Source organism: Cygnus atratus, chromosome 1 (genome assembly GCF_013377495.2).
Source record: "Cygnus atratus isolate AKBS03 ecotype Queensland, Australia chromosome 1, CAtr_DNAZoo_HiC_assembly, whole genome shotgun sequence".
NCBI lineage: Eukaryota > Metazoa > Chordata > Aves > Anseriformes > Anatidae > Cygnus > Cygnus atratus.
In genome coordinates, this window is record NC_066362.1 from 181,612,465 (window position 1) to 181,636,173 (window position 23,709).

The 23,709-nt window shown below is 42.8% G+C and overlaps 2 long non-coding RNA genes across 5 annotated transcripts; one reads left to right on the forward strand and one right to left on the reverse strand.

The window, feature by feature from the left end:
- Positions 1-286: 286 nt before the first annotated feature.
- LOC118245991 (uncharacterized) lies at positions 287-7,061 on the reverse strand. The gene is made up of 3 exons (XR_004778049.2): positions 6,807-7,061; positions 3,007-3,221; positions 287-485 (listed from the first exon to the last, which is right to left on the reverse strand). It is a non-coding gene; the product is annotated as an uncharacterized LOC118245991 (long non-coding RNA).
- On the forward strand, positions 5,791-22,689 carry LOC118245992 (uncharacterized). 4 transcript variants are annotated; one of them, XR_007707717.1, is made up of 5 exons: positions 5,791-5,877; positions 8,709-8,808; positions 10,102-10,246; positions 21,216-21,396; positions 21,702-22,689. It is a non-coding gene; the product is annotated as an uncharacterized LOC118245992 (long non-coding RNA). The 4 variants fall into 4 exon arrangements; XR_007707716.1 differs by having other exon boundaries at positions 10,008-10,246; positions 21,216-22,689; XR_004778051.2 differs by having other exon boundaries at positions 21,216-22,689.
- The last annotated feature ends 1,020 nt before the right edge of the window (positions 22,690-23,709 follow it).

Sequence of the window (23,709 nt, forward strand, 5' to 3'; positions counted from 1 at the left end):
AGAGGCACCGGAGTACCAATACCCTGCTAAGGCATTAAGTGTAACTTAAGTTGAATTTACCACCAGTGAAATGCATTGACATACAGAATGAAATGTTTGGATTTGAAAATAGCCAAACATTTTATTTCAGTTGATAATATTGAAGCATTTTTGTATTACATTCATGTAACAATTTGGGGGGGACTCGAGATTCCTCAAATAATGTTAACCCATTGACTTTCATCCCGACTAGAGATAAAACAAATATGACAATAGTGGAGTTTTCAGCATGGAAAAAAATTATGAATTTCTTTTCTTCCTGTGAGTCATTTATTTTTCACTTGTATAAGAACACTTAACACCCACAAAAAATCATTACAAATCCTTGGTCTCCAAGGATCCACAGCCGTCGGGAAGCTGCACACAGAGAACGTCTCACTGGCTGTGAAGGGAGACTCCCCATCTTCAGCCCATATTTCCATCGCTGCCACCAAAGGACAATTTACCTGTGGTGAGTAGTAGGGTAGAATTTACAACATACAGTATCTTTCCCATCGCAATCAATGGAGTGCATTCATTCAGAGCAATTTAATTTTAAATCTAACACAGTGTTGCATGAGAGAAATAGAATATTTCCCTCTAGGTTGCGTGTAACCCGGAGGCATGCTACTCCCCAGCAGACTCTCTGGCCAACTCATAGTGGACTGGTTTGAGCTGATACCCAACCAATTCCTTGTGATAAGCACCCATTTCTCAAATATAGCTAGATTTAAGTGTCAGTCCTTTTTGGGGCAATCCAGCAAAGCAGCTAAGAGCTGAATAACCATATATATATGCCAAAAGGGCTTCTGAGGGAACAGCATTGAACAGCCTTTCTTCTCCTAGCTCCAATATGAATCATAAGCTGATTCAGTTTCTAAATGAGATTTCAGTCAGTTTGAGGTAGACACTTAATGTTTATAAGTCCAGCTCTAAACCTGAAATTAATTCATGAAGAAAAGATGTCTTAATGAGAAACACTGAGCAACCTTAATAATTGTTTTCCCTCCAGGCTTTCCACCATCTTTTACACATACAAGAATGCAAACATGTTGTGGAGTTGATGTAGCCAGGATAGTGCAAAGATGTAGATGGGGGAAGATTTATTGAGTCTTTTAATAATAATAATAATAATAAGACTGTTAGAATGTGAGAAGTGAACAAACTTTTTGAATACATTCTTTTCCTAAGTTGTTGTTATTAATATTATCTCTACTATTACTGTTACTTCTAGGAGAGGAGTATAGAGTGTATCAACACCTCAAAATATAATTTTGCACAGTCAGATGAGTCCCAGCTGTGCTCTAAAAAATGGTGTAGATATAGCTAGGAGTATCTAGCCTAGCTGTAGGAAGTTTGTTGTAGCAAACCCAGGAGAGATTGCAAACCTCTGCCTCCACCTATGCTCTCTGAACCACGTCCTACCATCCTGTCGGAGCAAGGCTCAGTTGAGCACACCATTCCCTCTCCCCTCCACCATACCCAGTGCCCCAGGTACTTCTGCAATAGTGTTAGATAAGGATGTGTTAGATAAAGACATCGAGATCTGGAGGCTTCACTTGCCATTTCATCCAATCAAGTTTCCTATTTACTTCCTATAGCTCAGAAATCTTGAAAACCTGATGCAATCATGAGCATACAAATAAAGCTAACATTGGGATTTAGGCCTGAAAATAATGAATATTATAAACAATTGGATCTCTGGATCTTATCACTGAACATTCACCTGTCACTATCATCATATTTATCTTGCTTAGTCTAGCTTCTCCCAGGTCTGACACAGCTAATACTAGTATGCACCTGTGCATGTGTATGCCCAAATGAAGAAAAACCTCATTTGAAAGTGAATTATTGCAGTTTTCCACCAAGTGCAAAGCCTGTTCACTCTTTGATTAGCCATCATTCAGAGAACTTCTTGATTCACTGATTCTTTGGAGTTAAACACCAGTGTAAGTGTGGAAAGGGTATGTAAATGCGTTGGTGAACTGATAGGATATATATTTCATAGAAATGCCAGAAAACTTTAGACAAGCAATTTACAGGTGTAACTTTGGAGTGACGAGAGTGATACAGAATTACAAGGCAAGTTGGTTGCCCTATAATTACATTAATTAAAAATAAATAGATAAAAATAAAAATAAATAAATAAATATAAAAACAACCCAGCCTTTCAAATAGACTGTGATAGCCTTTTTCTAGATGAGTAATGCTTTCCCGTTTGCATGCCTTGAATATGCCTATCAATCTGTATCAGGGTGCAAGTGTCTGGTTATACAGAATAATATAGCCAAATTTGGTTTCACCAGTGCAGTGCTGGTACATCATGGAGAAATATTTACTTCAGATGTCCCTATTTGTCAGAGAACCAGCAAAGCACACAATTCCCCTGGAAACATATAGGGGACATAGCCACCTTCCAAATATCCTTCCAGACAAGGTTTCTGTTTTCTGGGGGTTATGCTTTAAGGTTTGTGGCTGGAGCCACAAGAGGATTTAGATACTGTATGCAAAACTATGACTCTCAAATGCCCAGCTATGCTGCCACTGAACCCTGGCAGCACCTGCCATTCCTAGGGGATGTTGGGCTCAACAGCAAAGTTCCCCCGATTCATCAAGACGTGCTTCTGCACACAGGAGATCTTCAGCCTTTCAGGGTCACCTTGTTCAGAAAGAGTAGCAAGAGGCCTTGGGGAAGGTACATGAGGGGAAGGACATGGAGTGGAGCTGCAGAAGATGTTACAGAGCCATTGATGTCTGAATCTGAGATGGAGCAGAGCAGAAGCTGCCTAGTGAAATGAAGACTGGTGATATGTTTAAAGGGAAAAGAGCAGCAACACAGAAGTGGGGCACTGAAGCAGGCTGTCACAAGTTTGGGTTTTGCCTCTTCTGATTTCAACAGTTATTTAACCAAATGGGACCAAACAATCTCCAGCACAGCTCTGCCTCTGTGCATGCAGAAAGGGCTTAGTTTGACTGCAGTGATATTACCTCAGGATATCTTGCTCTTCCTCTTCCTCCGGTCATGTGCTGTCTGTCCTCCAGCCCAGACTGGCTGTGGGATTAGCAGGGTTTACTGAAGTGCTGTGGGCTTGGCACAATGAGCGGTGACGGCAGGTTGGTGAGCTCCAGCTCTCTCCTCCTAGTCAGTCCCACAGCAGACGGCTCTGGCCTGGGGGGAGAAGGGGCGTAGCTCCCTCCACATCCTGGGAAAAAGAGGGATTTAGTCATGCTCTAAATGTTGAGCTGATGGACAGAAGAATGATGGGGGTGTGAACCACATCTTCTTTGGCAGATTTTCTTTGGAAGAAATTTTAAAGGGCTTGAATGACCAACTCCAAGAGATTTAGAGCTGTGGTTTCTAAGTGGGAGGAAATACCCCTTTTCAGACAAGAATAAAGCACTTGAGTCCTTGACAGAGATGAGATTTAAGACCCAACTTTCTTTGAGGCATAACCTATTAGTCAGATAAGGCAGCTTGCCATGCAACTTGCTGGCAATTGCCCTTTCCCCCCATTCACTTCTGAGGCACCCTCACCATCTAACTCACGACCAAGGACTAAGCTACAGCAACACAACAGCCATTTGAAGGCAAGTCTTCCCACGACTTTCTGCACCAATGATCAGGCTCTTGAAGAACCGTCTGTGTTTCCTGGTATGTGTCCTTTTGTTTGTGACATACATAGGAGAGATTAAGTAAAGTACCTTCTAAATTCCTAACCTGGCTGCAATAAAAGCAGCAGCTATTATGGAATAAAAATGGCAATGTTCACATATGTGACTCACATACATGTCTACAGATAACCAGGATAAAACCAGCAGTAAAGCCAAAGAGAACTGAACTGAAGTAGAGAAAGCAGGCAAGGAAGTACCAGAAAGCAAGGGAAGTTGTTGCAGAGAAGGAGCCCTGAAGTTAACTTCCCTGCATGTTACCTGCACATATCGTAACCCGCGCTGGTGAGGAATCACAGGGGTTTTGTAGGCAACTTATGCACATGAAACACAGCAGCTGCTGAGGACACTGCAGAAGTCTCACAACTGGCCAGGCTCAACACAAGCCAAGGAGCACAAGAGGAGATGCAGGGTTAGATACCACAGCTCTTCAGACTGCAGTACCCAAGCTAACGGAGTGAGATGCTCCTGTTGCAAGCAGAGGTGTGCCACTTTTACCTCTCAGAGAGGGGTAGAGGTTTCTGAATGCCAGAGTGCCTACAGGGCCAGACAGATCCTTTCTGGGTTGCCCAGCAGTACTCAGGCACCTCAAAACACCTCTGTACCTTTGCCGCGATTAATCCCTGGAGTAGATGCCCTCAGATGATTGGAATTGCAGCAGGGCTGCCCTGCCTGGGTGACAGCCCAGCAGTGCTCCACCCAGCCTCACATGCTTAGCCTGTTACTCATGCAGTGCCATGAGACGCTCCTAGCCCTGCTGCCGCTTCTCTCTTTTCCACATCTTTTGGATGGTTTCAGATCTTCAGCCCTAATGCAGGCCTCTGCCCACTCTGCTCTTTCATTTGCCTCGTGTGTACATGGCCCCTGTGTTATTTCTGTGAGCACAAGCAAGAGTGGCTGCAGCTTCATGCACAGCCTGCCAGCTTCTGCTCTGTGCATAAGTGCCTTCGGTGCTGTTGCATCCGTGCTGTTTGCTTGCCTTCCTCCAAAATAACAAAAATCATTGTGCTTGGACCTGAAGATTTGTGCTCATCCTTCTGCCTGTGGCTTTGCATCGTCTGGTCTTGTGTAATCATTATATCAAGCGGCACACATTCTGCAGGAAGATTGCGTATCCTTGGAGTTCCAAGTCCTCCTCCTTCTAAAGACCCATATTTATTAATTACGACTAATCCCTGTTAATTATGAGGAAATGCATATGATGGCTCCCAGCTCTGCGTGTCTGTGCAGAATACTTCACTAAGTATATAACCTTTGGCACCAAAGACCTGCTCTGGGGAGAATTAGGTATCAGAACGTATTTGTTTAAGCCCTGAGTCACCAGGATGTCCACTGAGATAAAAGTCACTTCTCAAGGTCATCTCAGACCTCATGACCTTTAGGCCCACTCCAGAATTTTGAAGACTTCCTGGTTAAATAAGGTTTATCATTGTTTAAAAGAATTTGGCCTCTGGCAAGTAAAGGTGAAAAGTCATCTATATTTGAATGTTTTCAGTATACAAGCTCAACTGCAGCCCGTGATTTTAAAGTTGCCCACTGTGTTTATAGCCTGAACAAAGCTGTGAAAGGCATAGTGGGACTCAGTAGCACAATTAGTGCCATCAAGAGGGGCGTTAATTAAAATCTAGAGAGGCAGAATCAGACCCTCTCTTTGTCTGTTGGGAATCTCTTTGCTGAAGGCAATGAAGTTGCTCTAGACAGCTCTGTGAAGATGAAGGCTGGAGATCCTGGCGAGGGGAGCAGACTGTGCCACACGTACACCCCTGCTCACACAGCTGTGTAAGTGAAGCTGATATTGGAGGCAAATCCTGCTCATTTATACTTTGTCACCTTGTGTTGTCAACAGCATGCTCAGCAGCCATTCACGAGTAAACCCGATGAAGTCTGCAGCTGCAAGAGGTCAAATGTTGCTGTAAGTAGTACCAGTACAACACCTGGAGGTGAGTGGGGCAGATTTTGATCACGGTTGCACAATTGTCCCACTGAAATCACACTACTGCCTTCAGAGGTGTGACCCTGGATTTACAGTGGTGCGACTGAAGTCAGCATCTGACACATGAGAGTTTCTCTGACTCATCCGAGGCAGTGCCGATTCTCCAGATTCACATTAGTGCAGTTTCAAATCAAAATTCACTGAAGCAGGCTTAAATAGACACAACCCTACCCACGGAGTGACTACACCTACATAAGGTAAGGGACAGCTCAGTTCAGTGACTGACTTTTTTCTTTTATTTCCCCATTAAGATTAGCAGTACTATGGCCCCACTGTTATCTCCTCCTTGAACAACTGCCAGGAAAGCAGAAAGATATTCTGATATTGCCAAATCTGCCTGGGTCCTCTCTGTGAGACTACGTACAGGTGTGACCAGCACAAAGTAGGGCTGTGCCCATTCTCACTGTGTCCAGTAAGGAAGGGGTAGCACAGGTTGTTCCACAGTGGAAGAGCTGAAGGGCTCCTCGACACACGCTGAGCCTCCCAGAAGTGTGTTGCTGTGAGGCCAGCAGCCCTCTACTCCTATGGAAAAGTCATGCCAGCATTTCCCATCAACATCATCCTCAATGTGCTTCCAAAAAGCACTGGAGCCATGGGAACATGTGAATGGTATAGTGCCTTTCCACCCCACCTCCTGCTGCTCCTCAACCCATAAAGCAGACTTTCTGGCTGTGACGTGGCTGGCAGCGTGCGAGGGCCTTCACCAAGAGCAAGGCAGCACCAGGGAGACAGCGGCACGCTGTGCAGAGCCTGAGCTCGGGGGTCTGAGGGGTGCCGAGTCCAGCCGTGGGGACAATGTGCAGCTGGTAGACCTGCGTGGGGAGCACAGCCACTGGAAATGCAAAATTTTGCGATTTCATTTTTATGTGAAGGAACGAAAGGGATTTCACCAAGAGATCGCTGCATGCATTGCAAAGCAAGGCTGATTTTTTTTTTTTTTTTTTTTTTTTTTTTTTTGAGGGAGCCCTTTGTTAAGATCTTGGCAGCCCATCTCAGCCAGGAAGACAGAACTGCTCTGTGCTGAAGCTGGAGCTGGCACATCTTCCTCGCAGCGTGCAAAGGCGGTGGGGAAGGCTGCCATCTCATGGTGAGCCTTGCACGGCTCCAGCACGCTGAGCGAACTTACCTTGCAGCTGGTTTCCAGACCAGGTTGCTCCTCAGCACGTTTCCTCCACAAATTGTGTGTGCACCTCCGCAGATTGTGTGTGCACCTCCAGAAGAAGCCAGGGCGCTTCAACTTTTTAACTTTTTGTGCTTTGGCTTTGAAACCAATGCTGCCAGAGCCTAGACTTTTCTGGTTTCTTGCCTTGCCAACAGTTCGTGTGAGAGCAAAATGGTAGTTATGAAAAACCATGGAGGCAAGGCAATCGCCCATCTGAGGAGAGGGTGATCATCACGGATGGTTTTAGTGGCCGCATGAGACTGACACGCTGCTGTCTGTGACAGTCGCCTTGCTGAGTCACAGCCCTGAATGGAAACTCCCCTGGAACCGCTTGCGGGTTGTAACTCATAATTTTGGGATTCTTTGGTATTCATCACTAACCTTCTGCTGTGGCTCACACGTCCTACACTCACGCTCGCTGTCTGTCCTCTGCTTCCTGAAAACGCATCAGCACTCACCCAACATGGGCTGGAAGATACCAGCCGTGGGCTCCCTCTCCTCTCTGTGGGACGTGGTAGCTCTGCAGCAGGCTTTGTGGTGTTTCCAGAAGGCTCCAGAAATCAGAAATCTGTCACCAGCTTTGGCCAGTAAGACCCTGTACTTGAAATGGAAAAGGCTACGCTGAGGTGGGAATCCAGTGCAGAAGTGCAAGAGCTGGTGGGTGGTAGGCATCCGTGTTGACAGCACAGGGGCCTGGTTTATAAGAGGGTTTTTTAAGGACAATAAATGTCACTTGTTCAGGGAAGTGATTAGCAACTTTACCACTCAAAGTGTTTTGGTTATGTCTGTGGTAAGAAGAGGGAGAAGCTGCCTTTCAAAATGTTGTCCAAGTCACACCAGCATTAACAGCTGTCTAAATTGTGTCCTGAATATGCACTCCATGAACATGTGCACACGTATGCACTCTTAAATGTGAACGGGCCCTACCAAACACCTTGATTCCCCCACCTGCATTCCTGAGTCCTGTGTCTGGGAATTTCTGTAATGTATTATGTTTGATAGAAATGGATGTAGTTTTTTAAACTTAAGTTCTGTCTGTAGAAAACTTCTGTGTTAAATCTTATGTTCCCCTAGAAAACTTCTGTGTTAAATCTTATGCTCTCCCTGAATATAAGTCACATACATATAAAATAAATAAATAATGAAAATGAAATAATACAGGTATTATTTTTATAAGCTGTTTCTTGGAGCAGTGGAAGGGCAGGGTGGTATTTTGCATAAGTATGGGACAACTTTCAGGTGAAGGAGTCTAGGCTGCTCTATCTCAAATAATTTGCCTATGGGTACTTTGAATGGATTAGGAACAAGAGAGAGTAGAAACTAATTGGCACTTGTTGAAATATGTTAACTTTTTACAGGGAATACGTGCTCAATTTTAAACCTTCACAACTTTTATTTGAGTCAGCAAATGGTATAAAGATGTCAAAAGAAGCTCCAGTAATGGAAAGAAAAGTGTTGTACTTCACATTAGCATTTTCCTCTTAGCCTTTGTGCTTCAACACCAATATAGAAGGCCAGACCTCTCCAGGTATCTTTGCATGTTATTAGCTCTGGCAGCAGTTGGTTTCTCCACCTAAATCAAATGTTTCTGTCCTGCCTTATAGTCCTGTCTCCCTGATTCACATACACAGTTGAAATCTTCACATTGGGAGGAGAAGGGAAGGAAGCAGCAGCAGCAGCTTGGAGTGGGCAGGCTTAGGAAGCTCTTTGTCAAGTTTGTCATGGAAAGGCAAAATGTGCAACTACACAGCGAGGAATGGGATGGCACATACTGCCAGGAGATGGGATAATGGTGTCGTTACACGGTATATCAATCTCTGTGGTTAATCCAGCTTGAAATGTTCTTGTGTTCTTATTTCCCACCAGCCCCACCGCTCACCACCTTCTCAGCAGTGCCAGGACAACCACAGGCAGTAATCTGTCTCAGTGGAAGGCTGAGGCTGAAAATTAATCTGCATACAAAAAGGTAGGTGGATAAATAGATGGGTAGATAGATGAATATATAGGGAAATATATTTCTTGCTTCTTGTTTTGAGTTTAAAGGATTTCACTGAGTCACTTCAGAGTGCAGTCCCATGATCAGTATTTCTCTGAGGCAAAGGTGGAAGGAAGGAATTATAACCCAAGGAGTGGAAATGACGATGCAAAAGTGATTGTGTGACTTGTGTGATGGTGGCAGATGGCTGGGAGAAATGGGGTGTGACTAGCATGGCTCCTAAACTTGCACAGGCCCAGAGGATGTACTGAGCATTGAGTACGTGAAAACCCAGCCTGGAACTCATACAGGACAATGCATACTTAGCCTCCTTCACATGAAATTTGGCAAGTCCTGCAGAGCAACCATGTGGCCAGGACATGGGGAGAAGTGGCATCTGGGATTCAGCGTGTGCAATGGTCCTCGCTCAGCTTTCTCTGGGGAATGGCTCAGGGCTGAGCTCGCAGGGTGCAGGAGGGGATGTGATCAGCCTTGTGCGGGTTCCTCAGAGCTGTCTGTGCTGTGCAAATATTGCAACACAGTGCTGCTGCACAGCAGAAAAGTGAGACCTGCAGCCACTCAAGCTTTAAACTTGGTACCGAATGGCAAAGAAGTTGGTATTTTCTCCATGGGGAGCGCTATTCATATACTGCAGTTTAACTTCAGCGTGAAGATGAATTCCCCAGCACATACACTATACAAATCTAGCATATTAGAAGCATACTGTGCACTAGTTTTCTATTAAAAGCTTGTTTACAAGAGAGGGATAGGGAAAAGCAAGAGTGATTAACTAAAAAGAACTTTTCCCCATGGAAACTATACGTTGCTTCAGATTATTATGAGAAGTAATTATTCCCCACACACACTCACACATGCTGCTCTCAGTTTGGGATGCACATCCTTCAGATGTATTTTCCGGCTCACCCCCCAGCCTAGAATAAGGCATATATTGGCACAGGTCCGTGCTGATCCACCAGGCTGCAGGCACTTCCCTGAGGTGCTGTGGGCAGTGGTGGACTTGGCTTCACCAAGGTAGGAAGTCAGCATTCATCAAATGGTGCGAGAGATGGAAAAATTGGAAGGGTTTGGCTTGGGCTGGCCCTGAAGGAGAAGGGGCAAAGAAAGAGACATGCAGGCTACAGTGTGTGAGGAGAGGAATGAAGTGTTGTTTCCCCTTTCTTCTGGCAAAGTCAAGGGCGTGGAAATGAAACTACGAATGTGGAACAGACTCTCGTGTGTCTGAGCAGGCGTGGCACTTCCAATATACCTCGATGTCTCCTGCAGGAACTGGCTAAGAGCTGCAGTGGGTTAAGAAACAATCCAAGCTCCCAGATCACTGAAAGACTTTTCTGGCCAACCAAGGGTGAAGTCCTACAGGTAATACCGGGACCGTGCTAAGGCAACCGTTTCAGACCAGCCTGAAAAGGCAGTAAGTACCTTGATGTTAGCACCAGCTGGGCACCCTTGTGTTTACATATATATTTTTAACCCTGTGAAACATGAGCCTGGTTTGCTGAGCTCCTGGGGTGCCAATCACACCCAGGCATGCTTGAACTGGCCTTTCGCACCCCGGCATGCGGGGGAGCCCAGGGTTTCTGAGGTCCTCTTGGACCTGCCAGCCCTGGAGCTGTTTTGCAGCAGCTGGAGGGCTGCCAGCTTGAAGGTCTTTTAATGAGCGTTGTAGTGTCTGGCAAGTAACTTGTCCTCAAGTGAGTGTGACTAATCATGAATCTTTTCAATAATGCTGACAATCCAGTCTCTCCTTTCGCACTCTGCACAAGCAAGGAGTAAATTGGCCTTATTCTGGCAAAGGCAGGAAAAGATAAAGAGCCCCTAAAAGGTTTCCAGCGTGCCATGCCTAGGTTTTGCAGTGGGTATAATTATCAGAGTTGTTGTGTGTGTGTTTTGAGAGCAGTTAAATAGCTCTGAAGGTCTGAAAGATCGCACTCTGCCACCATGCCCCGGACCATTTGCCTGAATGCCTAATTTCTGTGCTCCGCTGGCACAGTGTGCTCCTGCAAAGGCAATAAGCCAAAGCCTATTAGAGCTCCCAACTCAATGTTAATGGTTTGTGTTTGTTTTATGGGTATATCCTTACTGTCTGCCTGAGCAGTAGAGCCAGAATATGACACTTCAGTTGCTAGTCTTTGCTAAACCTGACCTAGTTTATCCGGTTGAAGAGTGTGATATTTCTTTTATTCTTTGACGAGTTTCCTTGGATGGCTAAGGAACCAAAAATGCAATTGGGTCTTGTATCATATGCAGAAGTTTGTCATATTATTCATTCTCTGAGCAGAATGGAGCAAGCACTGTTCCCACAGATGAAACCCAATGAAAAATAAGTGTGTAATTAAGAGAAAAAAAGCAGAGGGTCTAGGAAATTAAACCCAAGGAGGGGAGGCTGGAGGAGAAGAATGAGAAAGTGTCAGGAAGTTCCAGGTGAGCATCTTCTGGGATGCAAAAGAAATTTTGTTGTGAGGGGATGATTCTCAAAAATGTTTCTAATGTTACTGAATGGGACTTGGAGGCTGAATGGTGGCAAAGGTCTGGGTCATGCTGCTTGGTGTGGCAGGGTAGATGAGTCCTGGAGTCCTGGAGAGTCCTGGAGGTCCCATCCAGCTTTTTAAAGTTATGCCTGTGTGCATTACCTTTTCAGAAAAAAATAAAATACATAATTCTCAGCAGAGGGAAACTGATAGGTCTTGCTGACATATTTTGACCATTGGCTGTCACTACAGGTTTCCATCCTGGTGTTCTTTTTTTTTTGTACCCACTGCTTGTTACCTCTGCTTGATATTTCAACCTGTCCTCTTCCCATTGCACTTACAGAGGTTTGGAGTAATTCCTGATGTAGTATGAGGTTGTTCTTCCTTTCTCCTCCTTCTCCTTTCTGGACCACAGAACTTTGGTAGCTCTTCAGGGACCCATCTAAGAAGATGGATGGGAAGGTGATTTTGTGGCATACAAATCCTGCCAATAAGAACCAGTTTAGTGGGTTTCTGCCTGACTGGAACAATTGCCACCATTAATAAATCTTTGCAGAAGGCAGCAGTAGGATTTAAGTTGCAGTAGTTACATATATTTATTTTAAAAATTTATATTATGGTGTATATCAGTTAGAGTTTACTTTCTTGTCACCATTTAAGAAGGAGTTAAGAGGACAAATGTTAAAGATAGAGCTTGCCTAAGGAAAGAATGGATGCTGCTCCCTTTGAATTTCACAATCAACCTCAGTGCTGGAAGAAAGTCTTATGTATGTATGTTTCTTGGAAGGACGAGATGTTAAATGATGAAAAATTCAAGAAAAAAAAATGGCTCTGGTATATCCAACACATAGTTGGCTTAATGGAAATTAAACAGTGCAGAAAGGATTGCGCTTACCACAGGCCACAGAAGGAGGGTTTGATTTAATAACTTAAGAAAAGAAGAAAAGGAGTAACAACTTTATGTGAATCAAAAAATCTAACTCTGTGTCTTAGGGAAATTCCTATTTCTTTTCATTGCTTGCCTGATCTGTTCTTTGAATTTTGATTACTGCCACTTCAAGACAGAAGACATTTAGCTGTTGTAGATGGTAAATCTCTGTTCAACAAATAAATACAATATTTTTCCCCCTAACTTCTATTAGTTGGGATATATTTGAAACTGTAGTATTTTTGAGATCTTACTGTTCAGTCTTACAAACAATCACCTGTTCAGCTACAACAATTGTACAAATACCAGTTTGCCTAATTCATACTTTAGCAGAATCAAGACCTCAAGCTCCATGCAATTAAACACTTTATTATTAATTATTAATTAAAATTAAACATTTGCTTATTATTTATCTGCCTGTTTTTGCTCTAACCCACAAAAAAGTATCCAGATTTCTGCTCTACCTGGTCTTTCTGTTGTGGCAGTTTGGCATAGTTAAATGCATATGAAATTAAAGTAATTTCTGCCGCTGTTGGCATGACACAAACACATCCAGCCACCAATGAGTCCTGCCACATCTACAAGCTTTGCTACTCATGGAGTTTGGGAACCCACAGCCCATGGGTCTCAGATCTTGAGAAGAGTTAGGATTTCATATTCCTCTGCCACTGAAGTGGGACAGACGAAGAGAGAGGACAGTGATATTTTTGGAATTTAACATTTTAGCAGTAGGTCCTAATACTGCAGAGACATCACTAGTAAAGGATGTAATGCTGTGCCTCCATTCTTCTTTACCAAATTGCATTGCATCATCTCAAGCCTAGTAAATGTGAGACTAGAGATCAGTGCAGGAGCTCAGATAGACCCTTGACAAAGTTCTCAGAAAATGTTTCCTTGTGGTCAACAACCAGGGAAACGCAGCTAGAGCTCATGCTGATGGTAAATGAGCTTGTGCTTAAGATTCTGGCAAAACCACCCCCAAACAATTTCTAGTACTACAGTATTAGACCTTCTTATTGCCTGTTGTTGGCTCGGACATCAGTTTGAGCTTGTTCGTGTTACGCTTGCAATAGGTGTCTCCATCCTTGCATCTGAATTTCTTGAATGTTTTTCCCCACTTCTACTCTTTCTTGATACTTCATGTGTTCTCTTTTTTTGCTCCCTCTTGAGGGATGTGTTTTTATAAGTAAAATACACTGTCTATTGAGGATACAGTAGAAACAATGTCTGTACAGTGACTGGTCCTTTGAATGCAAGGTCTGGGAAGTCAATGAGGCTAATTTTTCTTCTACTGACGTCAATATGTTTGCAGTGATGTGAATGCCTGGAAAACAGAAACATTTGGGAAGGAGTCTTTAATTTGTTTCTTTATTATTAAATTAAATTAAATTAATTAATTATTTTCCCTGTGTAAGGTCTAATATAGAAAAACCGGGGAGAAAACTGAACAGGAATTTTTACCTGATTTTTTATCTATCAAACTGGATAATGAAAGTGGTTTTATTTTACAGATTGAGAAAGATAAGGGGACAAGTCCTCAGTAGGTGAATACTGGTGTTCAGAAGAGATATTCAGAGATATTAGCATTTAGAAGCTCTCAGATGAAAAAAAAAACATACATCCTGGTATCCTGGTATGTCCTTTTCTACTTTGCTTGCCTCTCATAAAAGTGCCTCTTCCAAGGGGTAGACAGCATACCAATGAATATCAGCCTAGTAGTGTAAAACACAGCTCCCAAATGGCATGGCACACATATCATTAGCAATATGAGATCTACATCAAAGTTGTAGATAAATGCTACTGAAATAGCCCTTTTTTTTTTTTTTTTTTTTTTTTTATGGTTCTCGTATGCAGCTCTGCACAGAGCTGCTGCTATGCATCATACCCGAGCAAACTACTCCCAGGAATCCCTCATCTCATTGCTTTGAAGTTTGCCCTAAGGTATGACTGCAAGCAAATGTATGCTGCTCTTTTTCTGCCTTCCAGTTAGGTTAGACTCAACTTTTGGTACACAGGGAGTGTCTGATCCAGTGTGTATTTGCTTTCAGAACAGCAGTGTGGAATACACTGAAGAACAAGTGGGCCTGGGGAAAAAACTCAAAATTAAGGAAATAAAAGAGCACTCAGACCTGAATGGATACAAAGTTTCTACACCCTGCCATTTCTGTAAAGTTTAGTATTCAAATAGCTGGTTTACCGCTAAGAAAAATACCTGACGAGCCACAGATTTTGTGAAGAGAGACTGCATGCACACAGAGGATTCAGGCACACAACCACTTTGCTCAGTGTTCACCCTCGAGGCTTGCAATATCACAAGGAATCTTACGAAATGACAGCTTCATTTCCATGCCATGCACAGTATACATTACACCTTGTGTAAATTGCTGTAAGGGCGCAAAACTCTTTTCTTGGATCCTCCAGGCACCAAGGAGCTTTGATATTTGTTCTTTGATACTGTCAACTGTGAGAGATCTTCACATGTAGGAAAGGCAAAATATCAGTGCTGAGTGCAGTGTATTCTGATCTGGGAGGAAAGTCTTGCCCTGAGAGCATTTTAAAATGCAAAATTTTAACTGTTTCGTTGAATTCTTCACTAGATTTTTGACGTCCTGGCAATGCAGAAGCACCACTGGTGACCTGGAGGAGATCTGTGTTAAGCAGTGGGGGGTGTGGCCAGACTGTCTTGAAGGGGATAATCCACAAGTGCTGAGACTGCAGGGATCACCCTCTGAAAATGATGCGTTTAGCAGTGTATAGCTGGTGTGGTTCTCCTGGTTTGGACGATTCCCAGTTCATACACAAAAACCAGAAGCAAGTCTGGGGGACTTGCTGCAGGTCACTTCCAGTTACGTGTCTTAGCATGGACAGTTGGCTGCCGAGAGGCACTGCAGAGTCCCACTGAGCTTTGCAAAGCTGCAAAAGGGAACAGGATTTCCACTGAATACTGGGACCAAGCCTTCCCATAGGATGTGTGCAAAGGCGGCTACTGCAGAAGTTTATAGTACAAAAGCTCATGAAGCTTATGAAATACAACTGGCCCTGATCATCTTTCACGACAGTGTGAGTTACACACAGTCCAGGACACCCTGTTTCTCAGAAATGAGGACAGCAGTCCAGGAAAGGAAGCCAACCCTGAGTCTACTGCCAATAGAAAATGAAGAAAAATATGAGCAAAGCGGTGTATCAGTGACCACAACTTAATTTTTCTCTATATAATAGAATTAGCCATTCTGATTTTTTTTTGGGGGGGGCGGGAGGGGGAAGGGAGAGGGGAAGTCCCAAAATATCATCACTTTCCCTGTTAGAGAATGTGACTCTAGTAGTATTTTAAGTGACATCCCTAGGGAGTGTTTTGTAAATAACCAAGACTGATTATTGAAAAAGAAAAGAAATCAGTAATCCACTTTGTTGCCTCTTCTGCCCCATAATTGTCTTTGCTGTAAGTGTGTTCATCACGATCTCTGTTCTGACTAAATATCAGCTACAATATATTGACTATTTGTAGGAATGTAGTGAGCTCTACATTTAATTCCTTTACCTGATTTTTTAAAACTCTCAGTAACAAGAACTGTTGTTTATATGCTGTGGTTTGAAACTGTGTTGGAGGCCTATTCCCCGAAGCCTTAAATACATCCAGAAGGCTGCAAGAAATCTCTTGGATTTCATCTACTCCTGTTTTCAAAACATCACGAGCGAGAGGAGCTTTGCGAGCAGTAGGCTCGCTGTGCATCTTTTGATCATTCAGAGTGAGTTTTAATTTAAACTGGCACTTGTACTTGGTAGCATCACATTGATAAAAAATAAATCGCTTCAGGTATTTTTTGTGGTTTCTCATTTTCTGAAGCCTGGCTTATTTCGCAGGAGGCTTAGCATGAACAAAGTAATCTCATTTAATGTGGTTACATGCTAGAGCACAGTTGCCTCTGTGCCATGGTATGGAGCGCATAGCATGGGGCTGTAAGCTGGGGGCACCTCTGAGAGATTTGTGGGTCTAGTAAAGCAGCAGACAAGCTTGGCTGTGGAGGGGGCCTGCCTCCCGTAAAGCTAAGTAGCAAGATTTCCTTTTTTTTTTTTCACATCATTTTAGACAATTCAGCAGGCAGATGAACTGCTGCATGCCCTGAGGACCCAGTTTGCAGTGCACAGCCTGGCTCAGTCCTACTTCTTGTAAGGCTGAGACCTGGGTGCGCATCCCCACCCTGGTGCATCCTTCAGCATGGTGGGGAGCACAGTGAGTTTCCAGAGGTCTCCTGGTGAGTATGACTATGGGACACCTCAGGGTGAACCTACACCTAGCGATCCCTGATGTGCTCAGGGATTTAAGACTACAAGCAGCTGAAAGATAATATATTAGGAAGCTCAACAGTAGCCAGACCCAGGGATAATCATATCAGCGCGTTATTAATAACAGGAGATATTGTATGTCCTGCATGCATATGCGCTCATATATCTTACAAATAAATCTGCCTGCGTGTGGTCCAGCCACTGCAAACTGAGATTGCCCGTGTCACTGGAGGTTTGTCTTTGTTTATAAGTCAAGTAGTAAATTATACAAAATAGTAGTATACTAAGCTGACATTTCGTACCAGAAGACAATGTGTTATGGGCTATGTTGTGCTTTCAGTTTCGAATGGCTTTGCTTACATCAGTGTTTAAACTGGCAAAGTGCACACAAATGCAAGGTCAGACAAAGTTTAAGCTAAAGTATTCTGTGCCATTTCTTCAAGTGGATGCTAGAAACTTAAAATAAATACACTCTGTTCAATTACCCTTTGGGTATTCTGGGTATTCTAGTGTTTTAAGTTACACCTGAGATAAGCCTACTAAAATAGTTTAAAAGAAGAAGAATCCTTCCTTTTTTTTTTTTTTTTTTTTTTTTTTTTTTCTTACCTCTGCGTGTGGGATGAGATTATTTTGTTCCTCCTGTACTCTCAGGGAAGCTCTTTCCCCTGTTTTTCTTGGTTGCTCACAAAGCAAAAGGGGAAAAGGGAAAAAGATCAGTCATGACAGAAATACAAAAATACTTGGGAATGTAGAACCACATTGTGCTCCAATATTTCAGTGTTGCTTTAAAATACCACCAGCATGTTTTGGTTTGCACTCTGTTTTTGAAGGACAGCTTTGTCAATTTGAGTCTTCTTGGCTCCATTTGAATCAATGGCAAAACAATAATCAGTTTCAGAAAAAAAAAATATTATTTCCACTGGGAACAAATTCTTCTTACTTGAGACTTAACCTGCACACTTCCTCTGGCTCTGAGTTCCTCAGACCCGATGGCTGACTAACAGAATATAACTTTGAACTCATTTAAAATGCAATTGCAGAACACACCAGAGAAAGTCATTTAGCAGTATATCGACAGAAGGGCAGCTTGTAAATCTAATAAGCTTCTTCCATTTCTAATTTCTAGGATCCCACTATTAACAATATTATATTGCCTTTGGCAATATCTGACACGCACATATGGCAATGTACCAAATGGTCTATTAATATGACAGATGCATTTCAGAAAAGAGTAACTCTCTCATCCCCCTCGGATACATAGATGAATCGAAGAATGTCTGGAACAAAGCTCGCTATTTACTCCTTTCCCATTCTCATGCTGCTTATTAAACTGGTATGATGTAAAACCAAGGTATAAAACAGCCTGCTACACCACATCTAATTCAATAGCCTCACTTCAAAGATAAGTATGTTGCTAACTTTCTGTTGGAATTAACCTGTCCCAGGCAGCATTTTGTAATTACAAGATAGTAACGCAGAACCTTCTGACACATTGCATGCGTTTGGTGAATGCCGGTGATTTTCACTTCATAATGCAATCCTCATATTCAGTGGAAAGCCAGCACTGAAGAAATGCAGGTCTAATCAGGTAACAAAGCATGTCAGATAGTGGTCTTGAAGTGAGGAAATCTGACATTTCAAGTGTGCCTTGAAGAGGAGTCTCTGGGGAATTCACATCCTCTGATTTGAATCTTTTCTAACTCCCTAATGACACTATCTTGAAATAAATCTTACCTGAAGCAGATGCCTCCTCCGGTATACCTATATAAACCTTTTGTTCCAACACACACGAAGAACACTTCAAGTTAAATACTCTTCTAGATGGCTCTTACAAGCTGTCAGCATTAAGTTTCATAACAAACAGATGTTCATATTTTATAAGCCTCCTCCATAAAAGCCTTCCAGTATTCTCTATTTCAACAGAGGCACAATGGAAAATTATAAGGGTCTAGAAACAGTACTCCTGTGGGACCCTGCAATGACTAAGTTTGGCTGCATTAAAACACATCTACAGCTGTGGGGATATTGATAATGAAGGGCTGGGAAGGGGTGCATGGGCAAGATTAGATAAAGGCCATAGGTTTGACATCCTGATGCTGGTGAGATTTCCATTGGCAGCGGAAAGAGGTGGCTGCCCTGCTTTGGTGGAGGCAGTGACTTCAAAACTGACATTTGGGAGAGGTGGCTAGGGGCTATTTCCTAATTCCAGTATAGACAACAGAGCTGTGAGTCAAATATCACAGAATCACAGAATCACAGAATCGTCTAGGTTGGAAGAGACCTCCAAGATCATCTAGTCCAACCTCTGTCCTAACACTAACAAAACCTCCACTAAACCATATCACTAAGGACTACATCTAAACGTCTTTTAAAGACCTCCAGGGATGGCGACTCACCCACTTCCCTGGGCAGCCCATTCCAATGCCTAACAACCCTTTCGGTAAAGAAGTTCTTCCTAATATCCAACCTAAACCTCCCCTGGCGCAACTTGAGCCCATTCCCCCTCGTCCTGTCACCAGGCACGTGGGAGAATAGACCAACCCCCACCTCGCTACAGCCTCCTTTAAGGTACCTATAGAGAGCGATGAGGTCTCCCCTGAGCCTCCTCTTCTCCAGGCTAAACAACCCCAGCTCCCTCAGCCACTCCTCATAAGACTTGTTCTCCAGACCCCACACCAGCTTTGTCGCCCTTCTCTGGACTCTCTCGAGCACCTCCATGTCCTTCTTGTAGCGAGGGGCCCAAAACTGAACACGGTACTCGAGGTGAAATATCACCCACCTGAGTTCAGTGGCAGTGTGCCGTTTGACTCTTGGCCACAATCACAGCCAAATTTTGAGCATGGAGCCCCATAGCTCACCCTGGCTCTGTGTGAACACTCCCCACTGGGTCTGGTCCTACCAGAAGCTGTAGATCTGTTGCAGCCACAGCCTCCAGGCTCCTAATCCTCTGGAGCTTGGCAGACTATTTGGCCAACCTCTTTTCTGTGGTTTGTGGGGACAGGACAAGGGGTAATGGCCACAAGATGGATCACAGGAAGTTCCATACCAACATGTGAAAGAACTTCTTCACGGTGAGCACTTCACGGAGCACTGGAACAGGCTGGTTGTGGAGTCTCCTTCTCTGGAGATATTCAAGGCCCGTCTGGATGCCTACCTGGGCAGCCTGCTCTAAGGAACCTGCTTTGGCAGGGGGGTTGGACCTGATGATCTTTCGAGGTCCCTTCCAACCCCTACAATTCTGTGATTCTGTGATTCTGTGACTGTGCCACGGGAGCAGGGAAAGAAGAGCAGAGCCCTGAGAAAGGGCTGAGAAACCTCAGTCTGAAGAAAGGTATGTTTGTGTGCTGCCTTGCAGCCTGCCACCGTAACACCCCTCACCTAGCACTGTCTCTGGTTTTACCCCTTTTTAAGACAAGACATTCAAGCCATAGCAGCAGCTAAAGGAGTCTCTTTCCACACTTCTTGTTCATTATTGCTAAGGAACAAGGATGCGGCTGGCTTAAAAGCAATTTAGAGGTAGTCAAATGCTGTGCCATCCTTCCAGACCTTGTGTTTCTGCCACCTCCCCTCTATGGGCACCTCTCTTTGTACAGAAAACTGCCAGCCAGATGAGGGGCTCATCAAGATGACACAAGTCTTTTTCAGAATAAACTCACAACCATCCCCCTCCTCCTTTTTTTTTTTTCCTTTTTTTTTTTCCTTTTTTTTTTTTTTTCTTTTCTGCTGGGTCAGCTCACTGGTGTAGCTAAACAGAACAACCAGGGTGCCAGATGCAAGGGAAGGAATGGCAGGGCATAGCCAAGGCTGGCAAAGCATCTTTTTTTTGGCAGTGATGCAGTTCTAAATTGGTCTAAAATGAATTTGGAACAGTAGTGGAAAAGAATGATTTGCCTGCTCTGTGCTCTTTAAAAGTCCCCAAAATATAAAGGGATTTTCTTGAATTTATTTTGTCAGCATTTAATTAGCCATTAGGCAAAAAACAAACAAGCAACAACGACAACAATAAACTGGAGTAGGTACCTTAAAAAGATGATAAAATCTTGTCACACTGAAATCTATGGACATTCTGTTATTGAATTCAGAAGAACTAGGATTTCACCCTTGAAAAAGAGCCTTGGCTTGGTCAGTTTGGACTTGTCACTTCAGTTACTTTGCATTCTTACTGCTCCTCGACAGGAGGAATAAGCCTAACCCTTCTGAGTTTTTGTTTGTTTGTTTGTCTTCTGAAGCCTTGCAGAAAGCCAATCTCAAATTTCCTTTGGACACATGTTTGAGTGCTTTTACTTAATATTTACATTGAGAAGGACCTTGTTCTAACAAAATATATTGCATGAATATCTGTGGAAAGAAAAGCCAGAGCAGATGCAAACAGAACTAAAGTGGATTCATTAAAAAATATTTCAAGTATTTGTGGATAACTACTTCACAACATTCATCCTGTCTGGCTGGTAGAATGAAGCAGTTTAGATTTTTGAGAGAAAAAAAACATTCTTGCAACAGATATCTTCATGGACAAATAAGTTTGAATGACCCATTCTTCATCTGTAATTTCTTCCTGACTAGTTACAGATGGAATGAGTTGATGAGAAAGGGAAGAGAGATTCTCACCATCATGTTTTCATACAATCATGGAAATAAGAATTAAAATAAAAATCAAACAATCTCCTTCTGTCTCTCTCTCTTTTTTTTTTTTTTCCTAGTTCCTCATGACCTTTAAGTGCATATTTTCCATTGGCTTTGTTCAGATTGGTGCTGCCAGTTTGTGGTGAAACAGGAAAGAGAGCCTTCTTCCAAAAATGTTGTGAACTTTCTAAAAGAAGTGGAACCTGGTAGCTTTCACAGCTCTCGCTACCACACAGAGTTGCCTTGGGAAGAGTGAAGGTATGAATTGGAGAAAGATGGAACACATGGAAAAAAAAGAGCAGAGTGGCTGAAATACCAAAAAAAAAAAAAAGCATCTATGCACGTGTAGACCTTTGACTCTGAAATTTTAATCTAACTTTCTCCTTCTGAAAGTCATGAAATGAGCTTAGGGTACTTGCTGGGGTGGGCTCTGTGAATTTTTCACTGGATCTGCCTCTGTCTCTGTAAATGGAGAAGACAACCAGCTTAAACCAACTGCCCAGTTCAAAGTTGAGATGAATCCCTCTTTTTCATGAAATCATGACATTTTCCTTTCTCTTTAGGAGGGACATTACAGGAAAGTAATACTTGTGCTCTGGAATGACCTCAACTAAGACCCGATTCAACCCAAATATCACAACAGGTTTGGGTCCCATCTTTCTCAAAGTGAGTAATGTCTTACAATACCTCATCTGTGAGCCAGGAAGCTGAACCAGTATCTGTTTTCAGTCAGTTCTAGTTCAGGTTCAGCTGTGGATGGAGTTGTTCCTGTTCGGTTCTTGTTAAACCCATCAAAACTTTCAGAAAGCAGTTTAGATTCAATATAAGAAAAAAAGTCCTGAATGATTTAGACCAAATTCAGTTCAACATTCTGTATTAACAGAATCTGGAAAGAAGCTGATCTCCAGCTGGGACCATAAACACATACTGAAATAAAGAGATTTACTTCTTTCATTTATCATTTAGAAAAGAATGGGAGCTACACTTGTCCTTGCACGATTTTACTGGCGCTCGTACATTGTATAATGTATGCCTGCCATCCTGACAGAGATCCATTCCAGAAAATAATCCATGACCATTATGGATGTGAATTGCATTCCTTTTAAATAATGAGAAGAGACTGGAGAAAATCTGAACTACTTTAAGAGATGACCAAGAGACACTTTTCAATAGAATGGATTTTATTCTCCTAATAAGGAGAAGTCATGTTGTACAATAACTGTATCATCTCATTCCCTCAGTAAAGTTTATGAAGAAAAGACTGACACATTTTTTCTTACTGCTTATATATTATGCTGATGCACGTCAGTAGGTATTAATTTAGTAAGCTGCTACTTTTGTGCAAAAATGGATTGGTATGAATAGAGCAAAAACCACCTTAGAGTGATGTTTTTAGGACTGATTTGCCCTGGCCTTGCTCTAGTGATCAGATGTGGTATTCAGATTAAAACAAGAAAAGAGAGCCAGGACAAGGTTTCCAGCTGTTATTAATGAAGCATTTCTGCTTAATCCCCATGGAAGGCACAAAATCAACATTGTCATGGTTCTGCTTTGAAAAATCCTTGGCCTGGTAAACTCCAGAACATGTTTGTAGAATTTTAAGTGGAGGAGAAGTTACACAGGAGGGAAATGTGGAGAGCAGGATGAACACACTGCTTAGATGTGGCGTTCCTGCAGCCTCTCCTGTACATGACCACCTCTGTCTGTAGCTATGTGCTTTGCTCATGGACAACCAAGTGAAGTCTGAAAATTCACCACCCTTCTTTTGCCTACTTTAACTCCTCCTCTCCCTGGCAAATAACCAGATCCATCGTCATTCACTTGGGGCCAGCCTTTTCCATATTCACAGAAGAAGCACAGAGAGACAGAGAGATCTTGAAATGCACTTGCTTTAAAGAGTGCTGCAGCAGACAAAAAAAAAAAAAAAAAAAAAAAAAAAAGACCCCACCAGATTTTGCAAGTGAAAAGAAGTAAATCTTGCTGAAAGGAGTTGAATTGGGAATATGCTGAGCAAGAAGGACTTTCTACTTAAATAGTTTTTATTTTCCTAATAAGGAAAAGTCAACTGGATGCCAAAAATAGCATATACCTGTGACGTGAATGAGCCACTGTTCTCGTCTTGCTGAGAATTCACTGGACTCTGCCTGCTTCGCAGGGCTTTATAATGCCAGGTAACACTATAGCCTAACATTCTGCACATCACGTCTTCAAAGAAAAGGGACTTTGAGTTCCTGCTGGTGAGTCTGTCTATCGAATAAAAAATAAATAAATAAATAAATAAATAAAACGGGAAAAATATCTCTCCTAACTTACACTGGTAGGCCTTCAGTAATTTAAACAAATTTGTGCCAAGTCAGTAGAGTCCAAAACCCTACACCTAAGCTTTCCAGATCTACACCAGCAAAATTAATTGTACTACTTGCCTGGATCTAACCTTAGCAATTAATATACTAAAACCTATGTGTCGTCTGAGTTGGTAGTAAGCTGGGGTTATCAAAACCAGTTTCAAGAACCAAGCAAAGAAAGAATTATCATGTGCACACTGAAATAGTTGTAGAAGTTGTCACCAAG